General features: G+C 47.5%; 1 protein-coding gene and 1 pseudogene across 4 annotated transcripts in view; both read left to right on the forward strand.

Annotated features, from left to right (window-relative positions):
* LOC119463692 (LIM domain-binding protein 2) overlaps window positions 1-15,843 on the forward strand; it is a 293,348-nt gene that overhangs the window by 62,448 nt on the left and 215,057 nt on the right. The window lies entirely within an intron of this gene.
* LOC119463723 (ras-like GTP-binding protein RHO) lies at window positions 290-1,010 on the forward strand (annotated as a pseudogene).

Genomic DNA, 15,843 nt, shown 5'->3' on the forward strand with positions numbered 1-15,843 from the left:
CTATAGGCGCAAGTCCTGTCAGTCCAAAACTTCTTTGTCCTCGTGTTGTCACGCTACCAAAAGCAGCTATGAATCTACGCCAACACGCTCAATTATCTCTCCATTTAAAGAATATCCGTTAGTAAAAATTAATTCGGAGTCCGCACAACACCGTTTTTCATATGCAGCCGAAGGGTTGGTTTGGGACGTTAAACTCAATTATTTAATGCAGTGTGAACCACAGGCTTGCGAAATCTCTTTGCAAGAAGGTTGCACGAAGAAGGAGAAGAAGAAGAAGAAGGAGCCGTCCAAGGAAGGTCGTCTCCCATGGAAGAAATGCCACAGATGGTGGCGATCACGAAAACGCTGGTGATCGTCGGAGACGGCGCAGGCTGGAAGACCTGTCTTCTGATCGTCTTCAGCAAGGATCAGTTTCCCGAGACCGCCGTTGCCGCCTACTACATCGCCGTCATCGAAGTCGGCGGCAGCCAGGTGGAGCTGACATTGTGGGACACAGCGGCGCTGGAAGACTACTGCCGTTTGCGGCCGTTGTCGTACCTGGACACCGACGTAGTCCTGATGTGCTTCAGTATCGACTCGCCCGACTCCCTCGAGAACAACACGGAGTCGGGGAGGCCGGAGGTGCGCCGCTTCTGCCCCAGCGTACCAGTGACTCTTGCGGGGAACAAAAAGGACCTACGCAACGACTCGGACACGCTTCCGGAGTGGGCCAAAACGAAGCGGAAGCCCCTGGCGCCTGGGGAAGGGCGCACCATAGCGGAGGAGACCAACGCGTAAATGGCTACACCTGGAGTGCTCTGCCAAGACCAAGGACGGCGTGCGCGAGGTGTTCGAGACTGCAACGATGGCCGCCTTACAAGAGGGCGAAGAATACGAATTGAATTCTGCGCTTTAGAATAAACCTCTTCCCGTCCCCAGATGGGGGCTGGAGTAATTTCTCGCGCAGCAGTGTCTTCGTCGCAATGTTGTGCGCGCCGCCCACCAACTGTCCGTTCACTATACCCCACACCTTGGCCAAATGTAAGAAGGTTTATTCGCAATGGAAATAGCTGCTGAAGGGCACTGTAACGTCAGCGAACTAGACAAGCTTTGACGTAAGCGCGGCGCGAGGTCGTCTGCTTCATTACACCTTCCCCATTTTTCCGGAGAGTTATTAGCATCAGGACGTATGTGATGACGCCAGCTTGGAAAGCAGCTGGATATTGCGAAACTCGTGCAACAGCGTAATCTCTTAGATATGCCATCCAGCGCCAGCTGGTTGGCATATCTAGATGGCTGGTTGGTGTGATTTAGAAGAAAACCTGGAAGCGTGGGGCGCATATTAACGCTGTAAACATGCTGTGTCCTACTACCTGACACGGAATACAGAAAGTTGATTTTTTTTGTACCTATGCCACAAAAGCGCAATTCGTTATGCTTCTTAGATCCTACGGATGCACCATCTGCTAATAGTCGAGAGCGCGTGTTCGAATGAATCATTATGGATACACATAGAGTATTATGAAGGTAAGGTCGATATTTCAAAAAGTACGGTAAAGTTCAAGTATACGTAACGTATTTTCATTGTAATGGAATAGCGCTAATTATGTATTTTATAATTTGACGAATGACGACCCATTGCGAAATGATTAGTAAGCGGGAAATTCCGATAAGACAGTGGTGGAGCATCAGTGCACTGCCTAACCGTTCATCTCCTATATACCTAGATGCAGACTTGAAATTTTTGTTACGAGATCGTAAAGGTCACAGACTGTGGATATATCCTGCGAATGGGTATACGTAGTTACGTGTCATTTTTCATATTTCGCGGGCTTTCATTTGTCAACGCGAAATAAATATAAGCATGCAGTTAGCAACTTCCTGAAAACATTCGTTTCTTACTTTCTTTTTTCATCATTGACATGATAGAAGGGTATGTTGGCGCTCGAATGCCGCGCCGGTTACATCATTGTCTAATGAAAGTGTTAGCGTTTTACATATATGGTGCTGTACACTTTGTTATCCTTGTGCGTGTAACATGCCTATCCATAAAACATACCGTACATGTATTGCACACACATATAACGCACATATATAGCATGCTGTATATGGATAACATACATATACGCATACTACATATGTGCATAACATACACGCTTCTGCATAACAGTATCAAGAACACGACAAAACATAAGAAAGTCTCAATATACCAGTTCAAGAAAACATCGCTACTACATACCATAAAAAGTCGCATACGAAATTTTGTTTCTTGAGAAAAGGAAGTGTGTCGTGTATCTAAATCCATGAATAGTACTGAGTGGTGCCACTGTCCTGAAGAAATTTTTGTCAAAGCGTTTGAACAGCACTTTTGCATTGCACTTTGTTCAGTCACGGTACTCAGTAATATTTTAAACAGAATAGTCTCGACGTAGTGCAGTTAGTTAAGTCTAAGTTCTATGTTCCTTACAATTGTCTCAAACTTCTTAATTGGCACTATATAGCAGTCAGAACTGCAATTCATTAGTTAGATAATCCATAACAGTCATATAATCGATTGTCGTCAAAACAAAAAAATACTGGTGGATGCTCAGCTCGACCGTGAGCAATACGTACTTGGTTTTGTTTGCGTAGAATGATCCATCTTTTTTGAAAAGCTCGGTCAGTTGAAAAGTTGGCACACTGCACGAAATTCCGTATGCAGATGTGTACGGGGGCGCTTATGGGCGTCCGTACTCGGCGCTGCACGCGCTGAGTGCCTTCAGCACGAGAGTCGATGTGCTGTGCAGTGAAGTAGTTGAACACTCCTTTTGCGAAGTTGGCGCGGGGGTCACCATGGCTTCCGAGAGGGGTGGCGCGTGCAGCGAACGCCGTCCGATCTCGGAGACCGTGTGGGTGAACTATAGTGGGGGCGAGTGCCACCACTGGAAAGACTGGCGCTGCAGTCGGCGTGACGTGTCATGAGGGATTACGTGGGCACTGCTGCGTCGATATATAATATATATATATATATATATATATATATATATATATATATATAGTGTGTGTGTGTGTGTGTGTGTGTGTGTGTGTGTGTGTGTGTGTGTGTGTGTGTGTGTGTGTGTGTGTGTGTGTGTGTGTGTGTGTGTGTGTGTGTGTGTGTTTAACAACGCCAGGAAAGACAGCTGCGTTGTGGCTCGTAGCTCAAGTATGATAGATAATGAGACATCAAAAAGAATTCAGAAAAAAGATCCAATCGTTGCGAAGGGCTATCGCATGTAACCGTGGGCGACGAAGTCTCTTGTTGCATAAAGAAAGTATACCGGAAGCGTTCGCACAACAATTATTGCTTTTGTTCTGTGGAATGCTCATATGATGTGACCTAAACCCTACGGCATGGTGCAAGTACGCTAGGTACGTATAGGCAAGTTGCGTACACCGCGTTCGTGACGACCAAAAAAAAAAAAAAAAAATAAACAAAAAAAAACGACGGGACAAAGAGCGGACAGAATACCGCCTTGTACTGTCCGACGTTTATTGTCCCGCTTTCCACGTTGTTTTTCGTGCATCAAGCCCGTGTAGCGATAGCTTAAATTAAAGCGCGTTTGCAATTTACCCTGTTTTTTTTTTTATTTGCGACATTTTTTTTTATTAATGTTCTTAAAAGGTGCAATTGGACGTGTTGAGATGGGTTATCTGAAGATGCGGATATTTCTTTCGCGGCAAATCGTAATCTCCAGATAGCTATAATTGAAGATTCTCTAATTCACTTTTTAATTGTTCACTTTATGTAACCTGTTGAAATTGTGAACTTGAGCAGTTGTGAAGTCATGCTTCTTTAGCGGAAATCCTAGCACTATAGCACCAATTCTGACATCTGCGTCTCCAAAATGTGGTACGAATTATGTTGGTGTTCCTGTTAACAGATTCAAAAGTGCCTCGCTCTAAGAGTTCGGAACAATAATAACTGCAACGTCAATGCCTAATTTAGCACAATTAAGGCACGCATATCTGGAGAGGGATGCTAGTCTCGGGATTATGCTAGGCAGATAGGGCTTCACTACGTCTTGGCTTCAATTTCGCAGTTCCTACAAGTGAATATTTGAAAAAAAAAGGATATTAGTTCGTTCTTTAATTAGCTACGTAACCATTTCAATTTGGCATGCAAGTCACGTCCGCCTCTTCATATACAATAATCGATATCCACTTGAACTGGCCGAATTGCATTATCGTTTACTGGCGATGTTGAAAAATAGCTTCCAACTAAAAGAAAAAGAAAGAAGGAAACGAAACACATGGCTGCGCCGCTCGCAGCGAAATGCAAATATCGCGCGATAAGATACACGCTCACTTGCAAGCGCTCGTATAGAATCCACGCGATGGGTGCGCACCGTTCGGACGACATCGGCTGCTTTTTTTTACGGACAGCGTACAACACGAGTATATTTGATTGCTTCTGTCACGAAAAACACGAAGAAAAAAAAAAAACGACTTGGCAGACTTTATTGAGGCGGCCGCACGCAGTCGCCGTATACGCTTCGTTGTGTAATGATACGGCGCGTCTAAAGTGTTCTGTTGTGTAAAGTGTTGCCCAGGACCTGTCATATGGCAGTTACCAACTTCCCTCGTTTTGAAAGCACTTGGGGAAATGTCACCCGTGCGGTGCTTCGTTTGAGTGCCGGTAGCCGAACTTTATGAGGAGTGCGTCGCCGTGTCAGTACCTCGCGCCCGTAGGTTCGAATGAGATTTGTTGCATTCGAGAGAGAAGAGTAAATTCGAGTGACTCTGGGAAGCAGAATGTTGATTTCTCGCCCTGATTTTTTTAACGAGAATTCTCCAGAATCGGTAAGCTTCAAAACAATTGGAACGCGACGTTTACAAATCCGTGTAACTCTGCTCCGAAAACAGATATCGCAGTTCTGTAAACTGCATCTGTTGAATCAACTAAAGCAGTTAAATTTCATATATGAATTGACAGCTTAAGTGAAATTGTTACAATTTTGGCGAGAGTTTTGCAAAAGTCCTACTTACAAAAAAAGTTCACGCGGCGGTGTATAATATACTTCAATTTTCTCCGCTTTAGATGCATTATTAGGTGCACGTTACGGAATTGTGATATCGTTTTCTATTGCTGCGTTACAGAATTGTAAATCTGATACTTGAGTTATTCATTTTAGATTTTGCAGTATACAACATTTTTTCGTAAAAACAATTAATTGACGGCCTAAGCCAAAAAAAAAAAATCCTTCCTACAGTTAGTAGAATTTAATTTTTTCTTTTAAATGCACCAGACTTCATTAACATCGGTGCAGTGATTAGCGAGAAAGCCGATTTTTACGTTCCCGTGTAGTATTTTGATAGGAGCCCCCGAGCAATAGCTTCTTCCTGCATGGAACAGCGCCTTATATTGGATTCTTTGATTTACTTGATTTTGTATGCGTTGGCCATGCGGCTTGTGCCACTGGGTGTACACCTATTCTTCGTTGATTGTCCAGAGTGGGTTTATATCGCTGTGACAGAAGTGGCCCTAGATGGATTTGCATGCATGTGCCAGTGTGACTCGAGAGATATGGAAGTTAACATTTGCGGTACGTAAACTTAACAATTGCATGGGATTACACGTTGCACAGGATGAAAGTAAACGCAATTGTACTACGTAACGCCTTTAGTTGCACAGCATTTATGCAACCGCTTCACTAAAGCTTCGTTTCACATAGACTCCGGCATGTGCGCTCGATCTGCATATTTTTTTGCTTCTAAAGATAGCGAATATTTGGCACATTGTTGCGAGTATTTGGGACTTTTGAAAGCACTGTAGGAAAGCGAAGCGCTGCTATAGGTGCTAGCTGGAATATCGTCGCATTTTTGCCACAAAATTTGACGGCGTATTTCACGAAGCAGGTGCTTAAGCATAAAATTTCTGCTGAATGAGAATAAGTACATCACTGCTTGTATTCAATTCCGCAGTTATGGCCCGTACCTTAAGTAAACGATTAGCCTGTTAATTAGTGATAACTTTTATGCAATTAATTAACGCCTCAGTGCTATTTGTTGTGCAAGTAATGTCCGCCTCTTAAACGGCTGCTGACTTAGTGCCAGTGCCATTTTGTGAGAGCTAATTTTGGAGCTGCACTGCAGAGAGCGTCGCTTCACTACTTGGTTGTCCTGCTTTTGTGTGCGAGTCTTTGCACAGTATTCTCAATGGGAGTCGAAATACCATCGGTATAGAGTGGTTGTGTTACTTCAGGGTGAATGTTACCGAGAAATGCTATATTACCGCCTGCTTCAGCGTAACTAAACTTGATATAATTATTATTATTATTCAATCTGTTGGACCTTGTTGTTAATAGTGCGCTGATTTAGTCCACGAAGTTAATTCGAAGCGATTCCGGGTGTATGGAACGGGGCCTCGTACTAGCGGAGCGAATTTCATAGCTGAGATCTCACCATCCGCCTCCCTTGTCACTCTCTCTCTCGCTCAGTGTTTTCTTTATTTTTGTTTCTTCTTGCATTGCTAACTCTATCAAGACCTTCGCGCAATTCTTGCATATCCGCAGTGGTCCTTGGCGCATGGGTTTAATTTATACCCGAGAAAAAAAATCCAGTTCGCTTGGATATTTATTGATGGTGGCATCCGCCCAGGTGAAACGGTTACCCCTGTATTGACACTTCATTCGTGTCGTCTTGTAAATGCTACTGTGCGCCTGCACTCATTGGGGTGTTGATAGTAACGCTCGCCCCAATACCTCGTCGTGCGTACACTGTACTTGGATGGAACGCGAGGTCTAATTGGCCTGTCGTGGTAGCTGTGGTGGTGCGCTGCTAAGCACGAGGTCGCGGGCTCGATTCTCGGCCGCGACAGCAGCATTTCGATGGGGGCGAAAGGTAACAACGATAGTGTACCATGCATTTGGTGCACGTTAAGGTGCACTAAAGCCCAATTCACACCAGCCACTTGAGGAGGTCGCGCGACCAGTCGCAAATGGTCGCACATGGTCGCTTTTCTCGAAAAGCGACTTTTCTTGGATCAGTAACTCATTGCTCGATTTTTCAGTCGGGCGACTGCAGTCCCAAAGTTTCTGAACCAATCAGAGGTGCGCCGAAGCAGGACGTTTGTTTGCGCTGACGCTTGTTTTACGCGGCGAGCAGTCGTGAACGGCATCAATCGCGATACCTTTCGGTATGGAGATGGACCGGTCGCACATGCCGGTGTGAACATCGGTCGCCTTGACTCGCTTTTTGGTCGCCAGTCGCAATCGGTCGCGCGACCTCCCAAAGTCTCCGGTGTGAATGAGCCCTAAGCGTGCCTCGTATCAGATCGTGGTTCTGGCAAGTAAAACTTTTTTTCTTCTTTTTGAGATGTAAATGCTCTTCGCATCAAACTGCGACTGAAAGGACTTTCGATGACGACTTAAGGTTTCTCTGACACGACACTGCTTACGTAGTATGTGCTCTCGCTCATAAATCGCTGCTTCGGGAGTGCTTTGACGATCTAGCGCTTGGAAGGCGCGCATATATGTGCTTTGGTGAAGCACATGTGTTCCTGGTAGCGCGGTGTATAGAATCTGGCATCCACTCGGCGAGTGACGGCTGCTGCCTTCGAGATTTCTGTGCGCGCTCTTGCGTCTTTTAAGCCTTTTCTGTGTAATGATAACCTATTGCACCTAAAGAGGCTTCAGGCAAGATTATTCCGACACTCAGTGTAACTTCTGACAATAAACAGTCGAATAGGCTATAGACACCGAGTATATCTTTATCGCAAAAATGCCAGCTGGGTGCACATCTAGGAGGCACAAATGACGTATAAGAGGCTTCAGACAAAAGATTACACGTGCCATGCACTGAGAATAATAAGTGTAACTTCCTGTTGAAGCGCACCCACTCACACAGCGCCCGCTGCAAAACGTCTGTTCTATAACCATAAGTGTACTGGGCTTTCACTGGGCTCTTGAAGATAGCTAACCGGATACCGGATGGAGTGGACACCGGAAACGCAGTAAAAACAGAACACAGCAATATCGCAGCAGCCGTTCCTTTGCAGTTCACTTCATAAGATGCTCTCGCAACCACTGGTGAAAAGAAAAAGAGATTGTCGCGCGGCGAGTGTTTTCCTTTTGTGCTGCCACAGCGACGACACTTAGAGCTTTCAATTCGCCCTCGTCGGAGCCGTGGTCGATGGGCTCTGAAGAGGGCGCGACAGGCCTTCGTGCGATTTCTGTAGCGTTAGTTGAACGCGGAGACTGATGTTTGCACAAAACATTTTACCCGTTGCTAAACTTACCGCAGTGGTAAAACGCCTTGCGCAAGGGATGCAATGTCGCTGTACGGTAAGTAGATTAGTGACTAATCTAAAACGTTCCTTAATGATATAGATTTAAATTAGAGGTTCGCGCCTTTAGTTAGCACCGGCTGGTCCTTGTCGCAGGCGAAACAAAAAAAAAGTCGCAGTTTCGCCCGATAGGCGAATCATCGATTGCGCTAGCAAATTAGTGGACAGCTATACGAAGTAAGGATAGTCGTTTTATCGGCCGTATAAACTTGTAAACATAGGCATACGAACTAAACGAACAAGCAAGGTGTCCCTCGCGCACAAGCAAACAGGAACACATCTCATTCGATGACCGCGGAAACTCGCTGTCAAAACGCTGGAGTGAGGAAGCGCGGCGGCAGCGAACGAATTGAGCTTTGTGCTGCGTCTCGCATCAATGCTGACTAATCCGCGAAAACAGCGCACGGCGTACTGTGTCCCCGACGCAGATGCCTTTCAAGATACAGCGTCCCGGGTGGGCGCGTGCGGCCGCCCGCACTCGTAGGCAGGCGCCTCAAGGCCTTCCGTGCCAATGACATTTTCGACGTTCCGGTGTGGTCACGGACAGTGACCTGTCGACTCATCCACCTGAAGGAGAACACATCATGCGATACGGCTCTCGGAATGAATGTGATCTATTGCAGTTGACACCGGTGGGTCATAAGCATCTGGCGTTAGTGCAATAAAGTTGACTTCATGCTTGATTTTGCTTTCAAAATGCCAATAGATCAGTGCGTCGGAGAGCTTTGAACGGCGTCCGGTCCAGAATTATTTCGCTGCTGAGAGTCAGTATTACTACGCATAATCCCGCGCGTTTCTGGGACGACTGTCTCAGATTATTCAATATTAGGGATTCAAGGGGAATTGGTTAGTGGTTGGAGTTTTGAGCATAATGTTGGGCTTTAAATATTGGTCTACATTAACTCTGCAATTACGTGTATCCTAAAGACGTTATTTAAAAATATATGTCGTGGAATTTGGTTAATTGTTCATTGTATTGCGATAATTGCGCACATTCTGATGTCCGCCACTACTTTGAAGCTTAGTCATCGGAAATTATCATTTTTTGTAAAATCTTATGAATGCCGCACTTATGACATGAATTTACCACTTATGAAACTGCTGTTGGGAAATGTAACGCAGCTCGTCGTGTAATTGATTTGGATTGCTTCAGGCATTAGTTCTTGATCGTTTTAGTGTACTTGGTACAGTCCCCCTTTTCTTTAACGTGAAACGTCTTTCATTTCGGTCAGCATAGTGGGGCCGCTTGCTAAAACAGCATGTAACGTTATATGCTTGTAACGAAAACATGTAACACTAATATCACGTATATCTTTGCAACCCTGACTGCTCACGTGCCTTACTTTGGTATGGTTGCGCAGAGGAAAGAAGCCATTACTCGATCATGCATGTGTCGCGTGCGCAGATGGTGCCGTTTTCGAACCACGCATGACGCAATCGGAGCTAAAAAGAGGCATTGCTCGGCAGCACGTTTGCCGATATCCGAGCGTTAGTGGTCCCGTTTGAGAGAGAACATTCTGCCATGGTCGTTATAATGCGTCAAACTCGAACCTGTGCTCATCAGGAGTCGTAAGGCTTACAAGTGTGCAATCTGTTGCGGAAATTTTGTGGTCGCGCTCACCAATGGCGCATCCGCGATGGACACGTAAGGTCCAGAAATGGCGTGAATAGACTCGGGCAGCAATACAGAGGGATGTCAATCCGCGCCCACCACCTTTGACCACGGCAGGCCCACTATAAGGAGCGAGCACGGTTGCAAGATCCGACCATAGGACCCCCCACTTGCTGCATCATTAGATAAGCATGTAAGATTTATAAGACTGCGCAAATGTCGCGTGTATATTTGTTAACGTCATTTATGTACCCTATAGTGCCCAGACACCCTCATCAGCACGTATACAAGATGTTTCACGTACCCCAACTGCGGCTTCGTCCCCAATACAGCCTGCTCGATATTTTTTCTCTAATGTATTCCTGTTTCTTCCTGTGAAAAAAAAAAAAAAAGAAAAGTATACTTTTTTATTTTAAAAAAATTTTTGCCTTTTTTTCTTTTGCCGCAGTGAGCCAGGAACAACTACCACGTTACGCGCTTGTACGAAGGGAATAGCGATGTTAATTTGTTTTTCCAGATAGTGGGGGATCTAAGTCATGAAGTACAAGTTTAGCGCTACAAGGAGATAGTCATTATTTGACTCACTGCATCAAAATGTGCAATTTCTTTAGGGTAATCTGTGCTATACGTGATGCCAATACTAATAATGAGGAACAAGATGTTAAAAAGGAGCAGTAATACGCATTAATACGTTATAGTGAGAGAGGTGCCGTGGTTTTCCTAATGTAACATATACGATCTCCGAAGGATTCAAATTATTTTGATGAGCTCTGCCGGGTTCTTGCGGGGGAAAACGAAAAGGATTTTCTTTTAAAGAGTGGCGTGGTACGTATTTAGCCGTCCAATCATGAGTGCAGAATTCCCACATGTCCCACAGGGGCTAAAAGTCTCACGCTATGGCACATTGCGTGAGACTCTTAAACCCTCACTTTTAGCCCCGCAGCGCCTCGATAAATATTCATTGGCCAGGTTTCTTGGAAGCCGCAGTGTCTGCGCAGGGCAGTTTCGAAATTGCGCCGAGCAACAGCTGCAGACTCGAGTGGTGAGCGGGGCGTGCGACCAATTCTTCTGCGGGCGGCCCGCGTCGAGCTCCAGCTCTCTCTCTGGAGGACGCTGCACTCTGCAGCCGCGCGTCCACGAGCGACGATTGTTAGTTCGCTCTGCGAGTGGACGGCGTCGAGGTAGGAGAGGCGTCTCGGGTTGCGGCCGCGGTTTCCTTCCAACCCTCGAGCCGGCGCGCGCGCCGGGCGCCGTCGGCGTTGCCGCTCGTGGCCGAGACGCAAATGAGGCGCGCCGCGTGTCTTGGCGGGAGCTGGTGAGAAGCGCGCTATTCATGAGGCGCTGCCGCCGAGGTCGACTTCCGACAGCGTGCGAACGAGGCTGTCAGTAATGGAGGCCGGCAATAACACGCGGGGCTGCGCAAATACGCGGCGGCCAGTCGTGTGCTCGCGCGGACGTGACCCCGATGGTCGCCCACCTCCCCTCCCGTGGAAGGGGAGCCGCTGGAGCGGAAGCGCGAGGGCGGGCCCCGCCAGCGCCAAGTGCACATTAGCGGGCCGCCGCCGCCGCCGCCCCGCACCCGGCCATTACCTGCACCTGCCTCGGCGCGCGATCGATGGTCGCCCCAGGACGCCCCTCCGAGGCCCGCTGCGGGCCGCCACCGGCTTGCCGGCCCACGGTTCTCTTGTCCTCGGCGGCGGCGTTCGCCCGCACGCGATTGATCGCGCGGTTGCCTCGCCCGCAGCCGCGTGCCTCGCGACGGCTTCGGACGCGCTCGGCCGCCTCTCCGCGGTCGCGTTTTCCAGGCCGCCCGGTGGTCCCGCTTTCTTTCGGGGCCAGGGGTCGGTGCCTTCCACTCGGACAGCGCTGACGGAGATGGGAAGAAGGCACGTGCGTCCGGCCGTCGTCGTTGTCTCTCGTCTGCTGTCGGTGCAGTTCTGCGGTCCGAGCTCTCTCGGCCCAAACACTGTCAGACGTCGAAACCGAGCTCTTTGGCAACGTGCTAGAGCGGCTCTGCCTGCGTGCCACGTCTTCTGTCACATTTGTTTACGCTGAACTTTACAAAACGATGTTGATAACGCCTGTACATGAAACGTATCCGACAAGGCGATTGCGTTTCATAGACAACTGAAAGTGAGCTGTAGGCACGTTTCTCCAACTTATAGCTTTCCGTCATTTCTTTTTCTTTCGTTCTTTCTTCCTTCTTTTTGCTTCGCTTTTATAATTTGTTGTAACGATGTGCCTGTGACTTACCTGTCTGTCTGGGATTTTATGGCAGTGATCTCATTGAAATCATAAATGAGCCAACATTGTGAAGTGAGATTTTCCCCTTGCACCTCGCATGTTATCTTCAATTGCCATTATGAGAGGTCAGATACAATAACTAACCCTATCTGACCCTGCTGTAAAAATACTAAAAAATATATTTAACGTCTGTCCCGTGGTTCAACAGCCCTGAAGAGCTCAAGAGCATTGCAAAATCTGTCACTTGGTGCCGAAAGCGAGGGTGCCTATCATAATACCACAATTCTCATAATGTCCGTTAATGTGACATTGTCAGGGTGGATACTTATCGGAAACTAACTACTACTAGTACTACTACTAACTAATAATAATAAGCGTCATCCTCAGCACTCGATTTCCTATAGTAATACACGAACGCGGACAGTGAAGCAACGCTTTTTCACCAGTGGCTCTATAACTTAATTGATTCTCCACATTTCCTATTTCACAATGTTCAGCTGGCTTTCTGCTAACAAAATTTATATCCTGTAGTCGCTCTCGTTACTTATTAGACGCTTGTAATGTTACGATTAGAGGCTTACATGCTTGCGAAATGAGTCCTCTAGTTTTTAAACCGTTTGGAGCTGTCATAAGAGCCCATATACGTCGTTTTATTAATATTATCGTTACTATATTTTTTTTCATTTGTCAAAGAAACTCGAGGCTTGGTTCCGGTGTCAGCGATTTTCAATTCTGAGCCGCTGTACGGCGCATTTGTTGTGACTGCACATGACCTTGACTTTCGCTCCCATGCAGTGCACAGTGTCATGCTTCTTCGGCGGCAATTTTCTATTTTCCCGTTCCACGCATACCTACCCGGGAAACTACTCGGTTCTACTATTCTATCCAATTCAACTTCTCTTATTCATCCCTGTGATTCTCTTCCACAGCGCGAATGTCTATCAAAAAACTCCCTAAGGACTTAGACGTATCCCTTGTGATTGACGCGAGCGTTCCATCTGTCCATTTCTGAAATGAATGGCTGCCGTCTTCTTGAAGGTAGTGCGAACCTACACAGGTTCCTCAAAAAGGAAGCTAGAGTTGAAAAATGTGTCTTCGAATGGGTATCAAGCCCACGGCTACCGCCTTCTCGGAGCAGTCGCTTCGTAACAAAGCGAACCATGATGGCAGCGCTTTATTTTTACAAGTGCACCGGGTCTTTGTGCCTGCCTTTCGCGAGACTCAGCGCTGGTCACCCGCGCACCGATTTTGAAACGCACATAGCTTACTTTACCTCCAATCACTAGTTAATCTGACATGGCGCTGTTTATTAGGTCGGTCCTTCTTTCTTGCTTTGTTCCGCCTGAGCACCATGACATTACAAGTTAACCGTCCCTGTCCACTTGGAATACTATAGTGTTACGCAAACGAGACCAGGACACGAGAAGAGCACATAAATACGCAGACCTTTTCCGAACGCATTTTATTTATTTCATTTCTCGCATCTTAAGGACTCCAGGGCATTAACACGTCGAGGATGTGCGTCCGCAACAAAGTGACGAAGACACTGCCGCGAGAGAAGCTGCTCGAACCCCGATCTGGCTTCACGCCGGGGAATGGCAAGACGCTTCTTCTAAAGAGCAGAATGTGCTTCGTCTTGTACGGCCTCTTGAACTGTAGGGAAGCCATCGATGCAGTCTCGAACACCTCGCGCACGCCGTCCTTTTCCTTCGTGGAGAACTCCAGGTGTAGCCATATAGGCATTGGCCTCCTCCGCCATAGTGCGCCCTTCCTCAGTCTGCTTCGTCTTCGCCACCTTCGGTAACGTGTGGGGGTCATTGGGTAGGTCCTTTTTGCTCCCCGCAAGGATGGTGGGTATGTTCGCGCAGAAGTGGCGCACTTCCCGCCTCCCCGACTCTGGGATGTTGTCCAGGGAGTCGGGTGAGCCGATACTGAAGCACGTGAGGATGACGCCCATGACCGGGAATGACAGCGGCCGCAGCCGGTCGTAGTCCTCGTGCCGCCTGTTCTTGGCCTTGGTGAGCTCCCACAGCGTGGCGAGGCCTTCGGTCCCCGCACGACTGACAGGCACGCTGGGGCAGAAGTGGCGCTGCTCCGGCCTACCCGACTCTGGGATGTTCTCCAGGGAGTCGGGTGAGTCGATACTGAAGCGCACGAGGTTGACGTCCATGGCCGGGAACGACAGCGGCCGCAACCGGTCGTAGTCCTCGTGTCGCCTGTTCTTGGCCTTGGTGAGCTCCCACAGCGTGGCGAGGCCTTCGGTCCCCGCACGACTGACAGGCACGCTGGGGCAGAAGTGGCGCTGCTCCGGCCTACCCGACTCTGGGATGTTCTCCAGGGAGTCGGGTGAGTCGATACTGAAGCACACGAGGTTGACGTCCATGGCCGGGAACGACAGCGGCCGCAACCGGTCGTAGTCCTCGTGCCGCCTGTTCTTGGCCTTGGTGAGCTCCCACAGCGTGGCGAGGCCTTCGGTCCCCGCACGACTGACAGGCACGCTGGGGCAGAAGTGGCGCTGCTCCGGCCTACCCGACTCTGGGATGTTCTCCAGGGAGTCGGGTGAGTCAATACTGAAGCACACGAGGATGACGTCCGTGCCCGGCGTTACAACAGTTTCCGCAGCCCGTCGTGATCCTCCTGCTGGCGGCGACGTAGTTTTCAAAGACCGTAGGCACCTATGCCGGCCCCTGGAGACGTGTCCTTACTGGAGAGGATCAGAAGACACGTCTTCCTCGGGCTTTGTTCTTCTTCTTCTACTTCTTCTTACAGCTTCTTGCAACCTTCATCCAAAGGAAATTCGAAAGCTTTATGTATTTTTGAAACTGAATAATTAAGTTTAACGTTGCAAGGCTACTGCTCGCGTTCCAAGGCTACTGCTCGTCTATTAACAACGCTGCAGTGCGAGCTGCAGATTTATTTGTACCAACTGGAATTCTTTAAAACGTCAGAACGATTGCCGAGTTATAGTTGATCCACAGTTTATTTCTGTAGCATGATAACACGAAGACAAAGAAGTTGCGGACTGACAGCTGGTGCGCTCTTTTCGGAACTGATCTTTTATTTATTTATTATTTATTTATTTATTTATTTATTTATTTATTTATTTATTTATTTATTTATTTATTTATTTATTTATTTTTAGCGAAACGAATAAGTACATTGGGAATGGCAAAATTAATATTATCAATACTAAGTGACAGTGATCAAAGCAGTGATTAACATGTGCCAAAAAGGCGTCAACGCCATAGTGCGCTCAAATAGTACGCCAAAGATGCTATACGCACAAGCTCGCATTACAGCACTAGTTAACACGCAGGGTGATGAATTTGCAGCACATTTTAGTTCCGCGCATTCCCGGGAAGATACTCGATTCTACTCTTCCGTCCAATTAAACGTCTTTTCTTGATCTCTTTGATTCAGTTCCACTATATGAAAGTCCAAAGAACATGCTAAGAGCTTAGACATAGGCCTCGTCATTGACGTGAGTGTTGTATCTGTGTATTCGGGAAACGGATGGCGGCAATTCAACTGAAAGCAGTCCGAACCTAGCAATGCGAAACACACGGGTTCTTTTAAAAAAGGAAGCTTCAGTTGAAAAATTTGTCTTGGAACGGGTACCAAACTTTCACTTACGCCTTCCTGGGACAGTCGCCATTTCTGCCCTATTGGAATACTAGTGTAGTACAAGCAAGACTCGGACACC

This window comes from Dermacentor silvarum, chromosome 1 (assembly GCF_013339745.2).
Source record: "Dermacentor silvarum isolate Dsil-2018 chromosome 1, BIME_Dsil_1.4, whole genome shotgun sequence".
In the NCBI taxonomy this organism is placed as follows: domain Eukaryota; kingdom Metazoa; phylum Arthropoda; class Arachnida; order Ixodida; family Ixodidae; genus Dermacentor; species Dermacentor silvarum.